Below are 7,895 nucleotides of genomic sequence, written 5' to 3' on the forward strand. Positions count from 1 at the left end.
TATTTTGTTGTTCATCACTGTTTGTTTGTTCTTTATTTCTTCTAGGTCCTTGTTAAACATTTCTTGTATTTTCTCGATCCATGCCTCCAATCTATTTCCAAGATTTTGGATCATCTTTACTATCATTACTGTGAATTCTTTTTCAGGTGGATTGCCTATTTCCTCTTCATTTATTTGGTCTTGTGGGTTTTTATCTTGCTCCTTCACCTGCAACATATTTCTCTGTCTTCTCATTTTGTCCAACTTAGTGTGTTTGAGTTCTCCTTTCCACAGCCTGCAGGGTCATTGTTCTTCTTGTTTCTGGTGTCTGCCCCTGGTGGATGAGCTTGGTCCAGTGGCTTGTGTAGGTTTCCTGCTGGGAGGGACTGGTACCTGTGCTCTTGTGGGTGGAGCTGGATCTTGTCCTTCTGATGGGCAGGGGCACGTTGAGTGATATGTTTTGAGGTGTCTGTGAGCTTAGTATGACTTTAGGCAGCCTGTCTGCTGATGGGTGGGTTTGTGTTCCTGTTGTGCTTGTTGTTTGGTGTGAGGCTTCCAGCACTGGAGCCTGCAGGCAGTTGGGTGGGGCCAGTTGGATGGAGACTTCCTTGGAAGCTCTTGCTGATTAATATTTCCCGGGGCTGGGAATTCTCTGGCGATCCAGCATCCTGGACTCTGCACTCCCATCCCAGAGCCTCAGGCCCAACCACCCGCTGGGGAGCCAAGACCCTGCAAGCCATATGGTGTGGCAAAAAAAAAAGGGAAGGGGAAGAAAACAAACAGACAAATGAAACCCAAGACAAATAGCAAAGACAAAGACAAAAAACAGTAACAACAGTTAAAAAAAAAAAGAAAAAAAGAAACCAAATGGACAGACAAATAAAACCCAAGACAAATGGTAAAAGCAAAAACAAACAAAAACTAACAAAGAAACACACACGTACAAAAGAAACAAAAACAAAGAACCAGAGAACAACCAAACAAAGAAAAGAATGCCAAAATAAAATCAAACAATTTAAACCAAAACTAACAAAAAACAAGAAACAAAACAGAAGCAGAATGCAAACAAAAAAAAGCAAAGAAAAGATAAAACAGATGCACAAAAATGATTAAAAAAATTAAAAACAAAACATAACAAGGAAAAAACACAGAACAATGAAAAAGTAAAAATAGAAAAATAAAAAATAACAATAAAAAATTAAGACCATTAAAATTTTTTAATTAAAAAATAAAATAATAATAAATAAGAACAGAACAACAGATTAAAAATATTAGTAATAATAATATTTTCCTGGGGTCTCAGCTGTCAGTGTCCTTTCCCCCACCATGAGTCACGGCCAACCTCCGCCTCCCCAGGAGGCCCTCTAATACCTCTAGGTAGGTCTCTGGACCCACTGTGGGCACTGTGGGGGCAGCTCAGACTGTGACCTGGCCCAACTCTCACATGTACTTACCCCCATAGACCAGTCTCTGTTGTGGGAACACTGGTTGTCCATTCAGATATTCCATAAATGCAGGGTTTACCAAGCTGATCGTGGGAATTTAATCCATGGCTTGTGCAGCTGCAGAGAAAGATTTTCGTTCCTCTTCCTTAGCTGCTCCGCCCGTGGAGCTCAGCTGTGGTTTTAGCCCCACCTCTGTGTGTCGGTCTGCCCTGGTGAGGACAGGACACAGAGGTGGCATGACTTCTGGGGTCATGGGAGCCCCAGTGGCAACAGGTGCGTTGGTGGGTGGGGGATTGGCGGCTGCGAGAGATCCATCTGGATGGTGAGGAGGTCTGCGGGGAAACCGGTAGCTACGGGTGTGAGAGATCCAGCCCTGGTGGGAGCCTTTCCTAGCACTCGGCATCTGTTGTGAGAGGATCAGCCCTGGCGGGAGCCTTACCTAATGCCTGACAGCAGGCACAAGAAGGCCAGCCCTGGCAGGGGCTTCTCCTGGTGCCTGGCAGCAGGCTTGTGTGCGCCAGCCTTTGCAGGACATTTCCTAGTACCCAGGAGCATGTGCGAGAAGGCCAGCCCTAGTAGGGGTTTTTCCTAGTGCCTGGCAGCAAGAACGTGTGTGCCAGCCTTGGTGGAGGCCTTTCCTATTGCCCAGCAACAGGCATGAGAAGGCCAGCCCTGGAAGGGGCTTTTCCTAGCACCTGGAGGCAGGCACGTGTGTGCCAGCCTTGGCAGGGGCCTTTTCTTAGTGCCTGGTGGGGGCAGAGGCTGGCACGTGGGAAGAGAGAGGCTGCAATGGTGGCTCCACCCCCTGCACATCACTCAACAGTGTCACCTTGGTTCTGTGGCAGTCTGGATTTCCTCCATAAGCATTCCCATTTCTGGATTACCTCCCTCCTGTCCCCTAAGGCTGTCTCCTCGCAGCCAATGACAGTCTTCTCCCCGGCTTTGCTCTCCAATCTCCACATTCCAGCTCCCAGCCCTTATACACTGGCAGACACACATCCCAGTCTGGGCCCCACAGGGCTGTGGCATGAACCATCTGTGTAGGTCACACTCTGTCCTGTCTGCCACAGACCAGCTGTTTCACCCTCCTCTGACAGCCTCAGATGCTCCTTCTGTCCCAACTGATTTCCCTGTTGATGAGCGGGCTTCCCCAGATGTGGAAACCTCTCCTCTTCCTCAGCTCCCCACCAGGGGCACAGGTCCCACCCCCCTTCCTCTCTTCTTCTTTTCCCCTTCTCTTTCTTGCATCCTATCTGGTTATGAAGGGATCTTTCCTGTCCTTTCCGGTGTTCACGGTCTTCTGCTAGTGTTCAGCCAGTGCTCTGTGTGAATTGTTCCATCTGTAGGTATATTCCTGATGCATTTGTGAAGAGAGATAAACTCCACATTCTCCTATTCCTCCGCCATTTTGAAAAAACATCCAACAGCCAACTTTTTTTTTTTTTTTTTTTTTGCAGTACACGGGCCTCTCACTGTTGTGGCCTCTCCTGTTGCGGAGCATAGGCTCCAGACGCGCAGGCTCAGCGGCCATGGCTCACGGGCCCAGCCGCTCCACGGCATGTGGGATCTTCCTGGACCGGGGCACGAACCCATGTGACCTGCATCGGCAGGTGGCCTCTCAACCACTGCGCCACCAGGGAAGCCCCAACAGCCATCTTTAAGCAGAAATTTTCTTGTATCTTTAAGCAGTTAAACATTCCTGGAAACAGATCTCCTCTGGAAGACATTTATAATGTTTGTAATTTTGTACTATTAAAAATGATGCTTTGATCCCTATCCCCTCCCAGAATGTTTGTGAATCTCTGTTCCTTTTCTAGCATAAAAGCCCAGAGACTGGGTCAAAGTTTTGACAGTGTTAAAACTTTTCAGATATATTGCCAGGTGGCCTAAAAAGGTGCGTCATTTTACCAATGTTTTCTACTTATGCTTACAAAAATCATTCTAACCCTTCAATGGAAAGGTGTCCTATATTTTCATTATTTTAAAGTCTCTGATCCCTCTGAAAATTGTTTATGGCAAAGCTAGGGTGTGACTTTCTTTTTCTTTTTCAAATAGTTCATTAGTTCTTGTTAAATCAGTTTTCAACCCTGCTGGACATTTATGCTTTCTTCCATCCTCACACTGGGCTTAGGGCTGGCCCTGGCATTTGGGAGGGACACAGACAGGGTGGGACCAGCTTCTGGGCCTGGACTCTCAAGGATGACTGCTGTTCCCTGGCAGCCCTACTATGACACCAGCAGCCTCCCTCACTGACACTGAAATAGCACCTTTACCAGCCACCAAGTTAACTGGCATCTCAGGAAGTCTTTGTCATCAAACTGTAGGGTCTGAGCACAGACGTAAACTGTTCAGAGATGCGTTCATATTCATGACAAAGATTTGACCTCATGCAGTTTTGGAGATGGTTACACAGTCTCTATGAAGCTGTTCATTTGGAAATCCAGGAGGGAATGGAGACAGATGGAGGTGTCTTAGCAGGATGTGCTATTGCCCTTTGTACTGTGGTAAGCACACCCTGGCCAATCCAGGAGGTCCAGCATGAGCTGGAGGGCCTCACTGACCACAGGGGAGCACCCAGGCCTGGCATCCACCCCTTGGGCACAAAAGCACATAGCTCTCCTCCACTTACTCGTTCCAAATCCCACACAAAATGTTCCTGGGGTGTCCAGGCTGCCTGAATCTTCAGGAAGAAGCCATGGGAAATGCAGGTCCAACCTGGCAAATGGTGATATTTGGCAGTCAGGGCTCCAAGAGATGAAGTGGCAGCTAGCAGAGTCTGGAACCTGTTGCTGAGCCTAACAGTCATCCCTGCGGCCTCAGAGGAACCTGAAATTGTTGGGGTGAGCTCCTAATTCTGGGGCCAGGCACTGGGGAACATGCTAACCACCGGGGAGGCCAGTGAGCCCCATGGAACAGGAACACTTTTCAGGGCATCTTATCTGGGCACCTGACTGAATATGATGGTCTTGGCGTCAGAACTCCACCCAGGCCTGGATGGGAGAGTGAGGCTGTTCCCTGGGGGGGTAGGAATGCATGGGTGCAAGGGGCCAGGAAAAGCCTGGATGCAGGATTCGTGCTCCCTAGCCCCAACAGGGAGACTGCAGGCTGGGCGGGAGTCCCAGCCATGAGGATGGGACTTCAAAAATGGGACACTGGCCCTGCACCTGGCATACTCCAGTATAACCCCTAAGTGCAAATAGCTCCCCTTCCACCGAGTCCCAACCTGTGGTCCAGGTGGAATGGTGTCTCAGTCTCAGTGCCTTCCCCTTTTCTCTGCCCGCCCTACAGATGTGAGAGTGTCTCTGGAGTGGCACTGTCCCTGTTAGCTGTGGATAAACCAAGGGAGGAAAAGAGACCATTCAGAAAGTTGGTTTGGAGTAGATTATAGAAATGAAATCTTTTCTCCAAATAGGGGGTAGATTATTTCTGCTTTAATTAAAAATTTTAAATTTGAAAAACATATTTAAAGATTTCCATTGAGACTCTCTTTGACCCATAGATTATTTAGAAGTGTGTTGTCTAGTTTCAGAGTGTTTAGAGGATTTCCAGATGTCTTTTGTGGCACTGATTTCTAGTTTAATGCCACTGTGGTCAGAGAACACACCCTGTATGATTACAATTCTTTTCAACTTGTTGGGGTTTATTTCACACCATGAGGTATGGTCCATCTTGGCAAATGTTCCATGGGTGTTTGTAAAGAATGTACTTTGGGTGGCGTCTATCAAACTCTCTTGGTCAATGGGTTGTTGAGTTCTTAAATGTCTTTGCTAATTTTCTGTCTAGTAGTTCTATCAATTGCTGACAGGGGTGTTGACGTCTCCAACTATAATTGTGGATTTGTCTACATCTCCTTTCAGCTCTATCAGTTTTCAATTCATGGATTTTGAGGCTCTGTTGTTTGTTGTGTACATATTTGGAAATTAAAATGAAAGTGCGACATGTCACAATATGTGGGATGCAGCTAAACAGTGCTGAGAGGAAAATTTATAACACTGAATGCCTACATTAGAAAAGGGGACAGGTCTCAAGTCAATATTCTAAGTTCCTGTCTCAAGAGACTAGAAAGAGAAGCAAAATAAAACCAAAGCAAGAAGTAAGAAATAAAAAACAGAAAACAATAGAGGAATCAATTTTTAAAAGCTAGTCTTTAAAATTGTTTATAAACTCTTGCAGGACTGAAGAATGTAAAAAGAGAGAAGACACAAATCACCAAAATCAGGATGAAACAGGGGACATCACTACAGACCCTGGGACATTACAAAGATAATAAAGCAAGCTATGAACAACTTTATACTTATAAATCCAACAACTTAGAAGAGATGAATCAATTCCTCACAAACTATAAACTACCAAGACTCAACCAAGATGAAATAAGCTACCTGAATAGTCCTATAACCATTTCAAAAATTGGTGTAAATAAAAAGCACCCCCCCAAAGAAATCCCCATGACCAGAAGAAATTACACCAATTTTATACAATTTCTTCTAGGAAATAGAAGAGATGGGAATAGATCCCAACTGATGTTAGGAAGTTAGTATTACCCTGTGTGATACCCAAAACAGGCAAAGACAGTACCAAAGAGAGATAGAGATAGAGAGAGACAGGGAGGCAGAGATAGAGACAGAGCTGGAGAGAACTACAGACTAATATCACTTATGAACTTAGAAATAAAAATTCTCAACAAAATATTAACAAAATGAACTTAGCAATGTATAAAATGAATTAAATACTATGGCCAAGTGGGATTCATTCCAGATATGTAAGTCTTGGTCAACTGTTGAAAATCCATCAATGTAATCCATCACATCAACAGGCTAAAGAAGAGAAATCATATGCTTATACTGATATAGAAAAAGCATTTGAAAAAACCCATCCACTTATGAAAAAAACTCTCATCAAACTAGGAAGTGAGGAGAATTTTCCCTACTGATAAATAACACCTAAAAAACCCCCCTACACCTAACATCATACTTAAAGGTGAAAGATGAAAGCTTTCCCCCTAATGTTCGAGAACAATGATGTCTGTTCTCACCACTCTTTTTCAACATAGTATTGGAAGTTCTATTGGCAGATGACACAATTATCTATTGTATGTAGGAAATCCCAATGAACCTTTCAAAAGAAAAAAGCCAAACCTTCTAGCACTAAGTAAGCTCTGTATGGTTGTGTGTAAGATCAACACACAAAAGTCAATCACATTTCCATATACTTACAACAACCATGTGGAAACTGAAATGTAAAACACAGTATTGTTCATAATCACTCCAAAGAAAATGAAATACTCAGTTATAAACTTGACAAAACGTGCAGGATCTTTATGCTGAAATTACAAAATGATGATTTTAAGGAGTCAAAGAAAACCTAAATAAATACACATTTTGTATTCACGGATTAGAAGACCCAACATAGCAAATATGCCAATTCTCTCCAAATTTGTCTATAGGTTTAATGTAATTCTTATCAGAATCCCAGTAAGGTTTTTTTTTTTTTTTGGTAGGCACACACAAGCTTATTCTAAAACTTATATGGAAAGGTGCAGGCCTTAGAATACCTAAAACAGTCTTGAAAAAGAAGAACAAAGTGGAAGAATCACCCTATCCAACGTTAAGACTTGCTATATAGTTCCAGAAATCAAGGCAGTGTGGTATCAGCAGAGGGTTAGACACATACATGAACAGAACAGTGAATCCAGAAATAGCTGCACTCAAATATGTACAAAAGCAGTTCAATGGAGGAAGAAGCCTTTATAACAAACGGTGCTGAAGCAACTGGATGTCCATAGACAAAAAAATGAACCTCAACCTAAACCTCACACTTTATATAAAAACTCAAAATGGATCATGGACTTAAAGGTAAACTGTAAAACTATAAAACTTTTATTTAAAAAATAGAAGAAATCTTCAGAATCTTGGCTTAGGCAAAGAGTTTAGGCATAACTCCAAAAGCATGACCATAAAAGGAAATACTAAATTAAAGTTTTGCTCTGAAAAAGCCCAGGTGAGGAGGATGAAAAGACAAACTACAGACTGGGAGAATATTTGCAAACCAGCATCTGACAAAAGAAACCATACCTACAATATATAAAGAACATTCAAAACTCAATGTTAAAAAATTCAGTTAGAAAATGGGCAAAAGATGAATAGACATTTCACCAAAGAGGCAATAAAATCCATTAATGTTCAACATTATTAGCCATTAGGGAGATGCAAATTAAAGCCACAATGAGATACCACTGCATGCTTATAAGAACAACTAAAATAAAAAGACAGTGACAACCCCAAATACTGGTGAGAATGTGGAGAAACTAGATCTCTTGTACATTGCTGGTGGGAATGTAAAACAGTGCAGCCACTCCGGAAAACAGTTTGGCATTTTCTTACAAGACTAAACATGCAGCTACCATATGACCCAGCCATTGCTCTCCCGAGCATTTACCTCAGACGAATAAAACTTATGTTCACATAAAACCTG

The sequence above is a fragment of the Pseudorca crassidens genome, chromosome 3 (genome assembly GCF_039906515.1).
Source record: "Pseudorca crassidens isolate mPseCra1 chromosome 3, mPseCra1.hap1, whole genome shotgun sequence".
Taxonomy (NCBI): domain Eukaryota; kingdom Metazoa; phylum Chordata; class Mammalia; order Artiodactyla; family Delphinidae; genus Pseudorca; species Pseudorca crassidens.